Source organism: Thalassophryne amazonica, chromosome 13 (genome assembly GCF_902500255.1).
Source record: "Thalassophryne amazonica chromosome 13, fThaAma1.1, whole genome shotgun sequence".
NCBI classification, from domain to species: domain Eukaryota; kingdom Metazoa; phylum Chordata; class Actinopteri; order Batrachoidiformes; family Batrachoididae; genus Thalassophryne; species Thalassophryne amazonica.
The window spans coordinates 36,045,546-36,052,836 of NC_047115.1; the positions used below are offsets into that span (position 1 = coordinate 36,045,546).

Genomic DNA, 7,291 nt, shown 5'->3' on the forward strand with positions numbered 1-7,291 from the left:
ACAACAGCAACAACAACACTGACACATATTATGGAAACCATAAATAGACATACATAACACTATATAAGTACTAAATATTGGCTGTCAGGGGCCCTGTGGGTTACCGGCTCAATTGGAGCCTCGGCAAAATGGCCATTTTCCGCTAAAAATGACCACCATTTCCAAACAAACAAATTTCCGTGAATAATTTGGGGAAGGGAATAATGTCAATGACCAATACCGTGTTATTGTTAAATTAAAAGAAAAGTTATCAGACAGGTTTTGAGGAAATTGGGACCAAATACTCAAATTGGCTGTTTTCAGCATAAAAATGGCCACCGTTCCCAAATGAATGAATCTATGACCATACTTTGTTGACATGAAATATGTCAACAATCCATATTATGGCCTTGACAAATTAGAAAAAAGTTATCAGACAGTTTTTTGAGAAAATTGCCTTTAAGTGCTCAAAATGGCTATTTTCCGCATAAAAATGACCACCATTTCCAAACAAACAAATTTCCATGAATAATTTTGGGAAGGGAATAATGTCAATGACCAATACTGTGTCATTGTTAAATTAAAAGAAAAGTTATCAGACAGGTTTTGAGAAAATTGGGACCAAATACTCAAATTGGCTGTTGTCAGCATAAAAATGGCCACCGTTCCCAAACGAATGAATCTATGACCATACTTTGTTGACATGAAAAATGTCAACAATCCATATTATGCCCTTGACAAATTAGAAAAAAGTTATCAGACAGTTTTTTGAGAAAATTGCCTTTAAGTGCTCAAAATGGCTATTTTCAGCATAAAAATGGCCGCCATTCCCAAATGAACGAATCTACGAATATGATTTTTAGACAGGAATAATGTCAATGACCCATATTACGCTCTTGCCAAATTAGTCAGTCTCATCAGTCAAAAGGAATTCTAGGCACTGCTGTTGGTCAGTTAGCTCAGCAGTACCTTTTTGTTTTCCCGCATTTAAACCCAAAAGTTTTAAAGGGTGTCATACTTGTGCAATAAAACCATTTATTGGTCAATTCCTCACAAGTGCCAAGTAATATTTCAACTTTCACAATACTGTACGAGGGCTGTCAATAAAGTATAGGTCCTTTTTATTTTTTTCAAAAACTATATGGATTTCATTCATATGTTTTTACGTCAGACACGCTTGAACCCTCGTGGGCATGCGTGAGTTTTTCCACGCCTGTCGGTGACGTCATTTGCCTGTGAGCACTCCTTGTGGGAGGAGTCGTCCAGCCCCTCGTCAGAATTCCTTTGTCTGAGAAGTTGCTGAGAGACTGGCGCTTTGTTTGATCAAAATTTTTTCTAAACCTGTGAGACACATCGAAGTGGACACGGTTCGAAAAATTAAGATGGTTTTCTGTGAAAATTTTAACGGCTGATGAGAGAATTTGAGGTGATACTGTCGCTTTAAGGACTTCCCACAGTGCAAGACGTCGCGCAGCGCTCTCAGGCGCCATCGTCAGCCTGTTTCAAGCTGAAAACCTCCACATTTCAGGCTCTATTGATCCAGGACGTCGTGAGAGAACAGAGAAGTTTCAGAAGAAGTCGGTTTCAGCATTTTATCCGGATATTCCACTGTTAAAGGAGATTTTTTTAATGAAAGATGTGCGGACGGGTCCGCACGTCGGGACGCAGCCGGCGCGGAAAAACACCTCCGTGTTGATAACCATTTGTAAAATCCAGGCGGCTTTTGATGGCTTTCAGTGGAGTGAGTATATGAGAAATTGTTTAACAGCTGGACATGTTCCAACTTGTCCTTAAGGCTTCCAACAGAGGTGTTTTTCCTGTGGCGGAGCGTCGCGGCTTGAAACAGGCTGACGCCTGGGACCGCTGCGTGACGTCTCGCACCGTGGGAAGTCCCACGCATGTCTGACGTAAAAACATATGAATGAAATCCATATAGTTTTTGAAAAAAATAAAAAGGACCTATACTTTATTGACAGACCTCGTATATAAAATGTGAATCCTGCATGGCACCAAGTACCTTGTGTTGTCAAGAGTAAGGACTCAAGAGTGTGTTTTTGTCTGTTTTTAAAACCACAATATTACATATCACAGCTAGAAGGCTATAGTTTATAGAAACTGTGGTGGGCAAAGTTGAAAAATTTGCTCTTCATCTCACACAACAGCACATAATAAACTCTTTAACAAGATGAGGAAAGTAAGAGTGAAGGAAGATCTATGGGAGGGGCAGAGGAGCTTGGCAGATTTAATTAATTACTGCATATAAAAATGTTTGTTTACAGAAGTGAGCAGCTACAAGAGGTCCGATGTTAATTAATTTAAGGCGTACCCCCCCCCAAGCGATGTGTCACAAGCTGCAGAGCTACTCCCTCTGGCAGGGACTCTGCGTCTCATTGGATATCCATCAGTTGCTGTGAGGTGTGTAAGAAACAAAGATGCACGTTGCACAAATTAGACCCAATGCTAACATGATTGCACATTAAGAATTCTAATTAGCAGGTTGCAGAAAAGGTGAAGCAATCGAGGAATATGCGGTGCGTGTGGCCTTTCGAGAAACAGCAGCTGAACCGTGAATGTTTGTCTTCTCTTTTATGTTTAACTATCTGACTGACTTTGCATCTATACGCTAAGCAGCACACGCGCCTTTGTCCAAGTGCTTGTTGACAGATGTAGCTGCTGGAGAAAGTCATGTTGCTTATCTTTTCTGTGCCGCTTCTGTCCGGTCCCGGGAGGTTCCTGTTCGGACAATGATGTATTTGAGTCCCCTTCGAGGTCAGCTGGACTGAGTCCAGAACATCACCTGCAATCAATAGTGTGGGTAAAGCAGGCCCAACTGAATGCATGTGAGGGCAAAGACGCCACTTAGAAACCCACTGTGGGGGGGGGAGTTCTGCATGGCCCATTGCCTTGCTAAAACCAAACCACAGTCGGATTGTACACCTGAAGCAACGGTGTCTTCAGGAGAAACGTAATTTTGAAGAGTCTGAATTAACAAACATGGAGGGATAATGGGGTGATTCTTAAACTACGGGCACTTATTATGTCCTTTGATCATATTGTATGAAAAACAGAAAACAGAGAAATTTCACACTTTTATAGTTATCTTTACAATGAAAGTGTGTTAAGAAATTTGTTCTACTAGTCTATGATGACTTTTTCACCTTTTTTCAGCATCATTATGTGCAAATATTGCCGTTTTGTGCTTGTCCCACACCCAGACTTTTGATTTTCAGTGATAAAAATGAATGGTAAAGAAATGTTTTTTCTAATGTTTTAAAATATCTCTGAATAAAATATCAGTAAAATAATCAAAACATAATTGGGGTATTCAATGTCATACAACTGTTGTGATTTTTTTTTTAAACAAAATGTAGTTGTCCCACACTATTGCCGTAATTTCCACCACAACACTGTAATGTCCCTTTAAACAGTTTGTATGAAAGATTGTTTGGGTAGTTTCTATGGAGATAAACAGTGACATCAGAGCACATGTATATAGCGCCAAATCACAACAAACAGTTGCCCCAAGGCGCTTTATATTGTAAGGCAATGGTGTGGTGGAAATTACATTTACAAGGCCAACAGTGCCCGTAGTTAAAGAATCACCCAATGGCATCAAATACAAAATGCAAAGAAAAAAATAAACCCTAGCCACAGTCTTTATAAAAGCTGGAAAGCGATTGGGTTTGAAAGAGACAGAGCCCGAGAAGGTGTGATCATTGAGGTGTAGAAGAACTGTATTCACAGGGTTGCCTGTAATTATTTCACTTCTTAGAGTCATTATCGGCCCTGTTTCCTGTTTGCTATGCTGTCAGCAGCTAAGAACCTTATTTCTAGACCGGTGTAATGCTCCATTGTGGCTATTTACAGGATATTAAAAGAAAAAAAAAACAACAAAACGACTGTACATTTTTTAAAAAAGGCAAAGATTAAGATCAGAAATGGGATTCCATTTTTGAAGAAGTCACTTTGCCACGTTTTTAAAACGTGACCTTCAAGGTGTGGTTTTGTCAATGGCTTGACTCTTAGTTTACTGATGATTATGATTTCCAGTAGGATACCTATATTCTGAGGCAAGAAACCCAATGGTGCTAATTATAACTCAGTATAAACAATCAGTGACAGAGGTACAGATTCATTTCTTGGAGTTTTGTTGGCCATAATTGAATTTTAAGTTTATCCACTTATTATGGCTCCTAGATACCATACCATACCAAACCAAATTTATTTATAAAGCACTTTAACACAACCACACAACCATATATATATATATATATATATATATATATTTAACAACCAATGTAGATATTTATGGTTGGTGGTGGTTGTTGTATGTTAATGGATGGCTGATTTTCTTTTATTTATTTAGTTTTTATTTGCACACATGTATTAGGGCTCTCCAATTGGTTCAAAATGCTGCAATCAGACTTTTGACACAAAGCAAAAAGCAAAAATCCTTTCACTGGCTTCCTGTCCCAGTGACATCAGATTTTAAGGTTCTGGTACTAGTCTATAAAACTGTTCACAGACTGGCACCTCCCTATCTAGCTGACCTAAATAAACCTTACATACCGGCCCGGGCTTTGCATTCTCAGGGTGCAGGACTACTTTGTGTCCCTAGGGTGAATAAGAAGTCTGCAGGTCATAGAGCTTTCTCTTATCGTGCCCCGTTCTGTGGAATGATCTCCCTGCGTCAATAAAACAGTCAGATATGTAGAGATTTTCAAGTCCAGACTTAAGATGCACTTATTTTCCTTTTCGTATGGCTAACATACTGGTAAAGTTTTGTTCTACGCTTTTTAAATTCTGGGTCTTTTAGTGACGCTTAAGGCTAGTCGTCAGCGATCACCTTAGTATTTCTTCTGTTTTTCTCATTGATTAATGCTGGCAAATGATACTGTATTTCTTGTCTTTCTGATGCCTGATTCTGTTTTTTCTCTCTGTTTAAGCTGCAGCTCCATCCAGAGATGGGAGTTGTATTTGTGCTGGCGACCATCCTGTCCTGTGCACCAACAACATTTCCTGTATATTCCTTTTGTGAATTGTTTCTGTAATTTATGTCTTGAGTCTGGTCTGCTTGAGGTTTCTTCCTCAGAGGGAGTTTTTCCTTACCACTGTTACTCTGGGGGTTGGTAAGGTTAGACCTTACTTGTGTGAAACGCCTTGAGGCAACTCTGTAGTGATTTGGCGCTATATAAATGAAATGAAATTGAACAAAATTAAATTGAATTGAAATTCAAACTGCTGGACTTTATGGATGATGCCACTCACCCTCTGTACATGTCATCAGCAATCAGAGGAGCCTCTTCAGCCACACACTGCTCCATCCCAAGTGCAGGAACAACAGACTGAAAAACTCCTTTGTCCCTCAGGCCATCAGACAGTCTTCCTCAATAGTCAAGATGTGATGAAATAAAAGCATGAATGATCATTTCCAGCTCAGCTTGAGAAACAATGTTTCTAAGACAGGCAATGTTCCGTAAATGGAAGAAGCAAGATTGTACAAGATGGGTAACGTGTGTCAAAATTGAGAGCCTGGTCAAATGTAACACCCATATTTCTGACTGCTGAGTGAACAGAAGAGGACAGAGAGCCAAGGTTCTTAATCACTGAGGGAACAAACTTATCATGGGCACAAACAAGAACTTCAGTTTTTGCTGTATTAAGTGACAGATAGTTACCAGCCATCCAGTTTTTTTTATGATGTTAACAGTTTTGAAGGACAGATACTGTAGTAACATTTTGTGGAGTAAAGGAGATGTACAGCTGTATGCCATCTTCATAACAATGATATGACATCATCAAAAGAACTCAAGATGTGCCCAAGTGGTAGCAAATACAATGCAAATAAAATAGGTCCCAGAATGGAACCGTGTGGCACACCACAGGACAGAATGGCAGAAGAGAATGTATATTTAGCTATAGCAACAGAGAAACTCCTATTAGAGAGAGAGAGAGAGAGAGAGAGAGAGAGAGAGAGAGAGAGGATGAAAACCAATCTAGGGCTGACCCAGAGATGTGTACCCATGTCCTTAGTCTCTCAATTAAAACACCATGATCAACTGTGCCAAAAGCTGCAGAGAGATCCAAAAGTACAAGTACCGAGTATTCACCTGCATCTCTGTGTATTAAAATATCAATGGAAACTTCTTGAAGAGTTGTATGAGTAGAGTGCAAGTGACAGAACTCAGATTGAAATTTGTCAAGAATATTGTACTCAGCTAAAACCTCGTTAAGTTGTTTGGCCACCACTTTCTCTCTAAAACATTTGAGATAAAAGGCAATTTTCAAATCGGTCTAAAATTCTGAGGAAGAGGATCAGCAGTATGCTTTTTAAAAAGTGGGTGAACAACAGCCTGTTTAAAATACTGAGGGACACTGCCAGAGGGCCATGATCTGTTTCTTATTGATAAAACACATGGGTCAGTGTTGTGGATAACCTTTTTGAATAATGAGGTGGGAAGAATATCAAGTGGGCAGGAGGGAGGTTTCCTTCTCTCAACCAGACTGATGAGCTCTTTCAGTGATCTTTCAGTGAGGTGGAACTGTCCAGTACTGACGTCCGGGTGAGACATGGACAGAAGAAGGAAGAGAGGGGCTGATGTTTGCCTTGATATGATGGATTTTACTGATAAAAAAGGACAAAAAGTTCCCAAAGTCTTCATTAGACTGACTGGTTGCAGCAGGAGATGCAGGTATAACAATATCTCTGATTGAGTCAAATAAAATTTTTGGATTCCCTTGACTGTTAAAAATTAGTTTAGAAAAATAAGCAGCCCTCACGTCTTTCACCATATTGTTAAAAGAAATTAAAAGCTCCTTAAAATGAAGGCGGTGGACCTGGAACTTTGTAGATTTCCATAAATGCTCCACGTCCTGACAGGTTCTCTTAAATCTGAAGAATCTGTCATTTTTGGGACAGAGTTAAATAAGGGGGACTTGCCCCATTTCTCTCTGCCAAGTTTCAGTCAGAGACAAAAAGTCCAGGTCCTTGGACAAAATATAACCTTTCAGGACAAAAGTCTTGTTTGTAACGGAGCGCACATTTATCAGCGCCATCCTAAAAGTTGTTGGAGCCAGGTTCTCCTCAGAGGACAGCAGGGGCAAGGTGTGCAGGACCCGCGGAGATGATCCACTGCAGCCGTAGGTTTTGCACACCAGTGGGGGGCCATCACAGCCGCGAGAAGGTCAGGAAACACCTGACAGAGACAGCAAGACCTCCTGTGATGACCCACCGAAGGAGTAGGTCCAGAGACTTCAGGTTGATCGAAAGGGAATGACGATGTTTTCCCATAACTCCACGTTTCCAGAGCAG

The 7,291-nt window shown here is 40.2% G+C and overlaps 1 long non-coding RNA gene across 2 annotated transcripts; it reads left to right on the forward strand.

The window, feature by feature from the left end:
* Window positions 1–515: 515 nt before the first annotated feature.
* Window positions 516–6,628, forward strand: LOC117523516. Of its 2 annotated transcripts, XR_004564524.1 has the most exons (3): window positions 516–570; window positions 733–886; window positions 6,617–6,628. It is a non-coding gene; the product is annotated as an uncharacterized LOC117523516 (long non-coding RNA). The 2 variants fall into 2 exon arrangements; XR_004564523.1 differs by lacking the exon at window positions 6,617–6,628 and having other exon boundaries at window positions 733–887.
* The last annotated feature ends 663 nt before the right edge of the window (window positions 6,629–7,291 follow it).